General features: G+C 29.1%; 1 pseudogene; it reads left to right on the top strand.

Moving 5' to 3' along the window:
• Positions 1-225: 225 nt before the first annotated feature.
• On the top strand, positions 226-325 carry LOC138809092 (U6 spliceosomal RNA; annotated as a pseudogene).
• The last annotated feature ends 809 nt before the right edge of the window (positions 326-1134 follow it).

The raw sequence follows: 1134 nt of genomic DNA, 5'->3' as shown, positions 1-1134 counted from the left end.
GTCAAATTTAAAATGAAAATGACAAAATAGTCACTGACAAAAAATTGCAAATGTGAGCAATCAACCAAACAATAAAAGTTTTTTCCACTATACATAGAAATTTATAGAAATAAGATCAATAGCATATTTAGGAACAATAATGGTTCCTTGTTACAAATAGGCAACCAAGGATATATGCCTGTATAAAGGTTACATCGTTAAGTACTTAAATTAAGAGGATAGTCCATGCTTCAGCAGCAAGTCTACACAAATTACAACAATACAGAGATTAACATAGCACTTGCACAAGGATGGTATGAAAATTTGTGAATTATTCCATATTTTTCATTCTTAAAATGCAAGAAATGAAAAACAGTTTTGAAAAAGTTGATTACAAAAATACAAGCATAACAAAACCTGTAATTCATAGAATTAAAGGTTAGTTTGACATCAGTGTATTAAACCTTCACCTTCGAAAGGCCCTTACATAGCATAACCTTTACAAAACTTGAAATTAGATAATATTACCTTTTTATACCACAGAAATAAAATAATATAAGGACTTAGGAAAAAGGAATCTTAAACTTTTCCTATATGGAATATAATCTGAAAGGACACATTTATTAATGAACCTATATTTTATAAAACAATGTAGACTTCAAAGTATTATATCTAGAAGACAATGAAATAGATTATGGACTTTATACAAACATAGATACTTTTTTCAGACAAGCACCAGGAATATCTTTAATTTTTATACTATTCTTTTCAACAGATATGATAAAATTAAAAAAATCACAAACTCTGCAGAAATCATTATAGATACATACAAACAACTCTTGAATACATTTTGACATCAAAGTCAGGCAATTCACGTGGAAGAATACCATGGAATCCATAAATTTTTAAATTAAGATATTGCTGTTGTTTTGTACTATGAAAATATTTTGTTGGGCCACAAAGGATGGACTGGCACTTTTGAAATTTAAGAAACTTAACCAAACCATTACTACGTAGGAGAACAATTTGTACAGCCTTCCACAACTTCAAATAGGTAGTGATACATACTTGTGCTTTTGGCAATATCAAATGCAATTTCTTCCAAGTTGTTCTTCAATCCCGGTTTGATATCATGTTTCAACAGAAGGAGATACA

The sequence above is a fragment of the Dipodomys merriami genome, unplaced genomic scaffold, assembly GCF_024711535.1.
Source record: "Dipodomys merriami isolate MVZ:Mamm:240054 unplaced genomic scaffold, mDipMer1.0.p SCAF_483, whole genome shotgun sequence".
Taxonomy (NCBI): domain Eukaryota; kingdom Metazoa; phylum Chordata; class Mammalia; order Rodentia; family Heteromyidae; genus Dipodomys; species Dipodomys merriami.
Note: the sequence above shows the minus strand (reverse complement) of the source record. Positions and strands in the feature narration are given on the sequence as shown.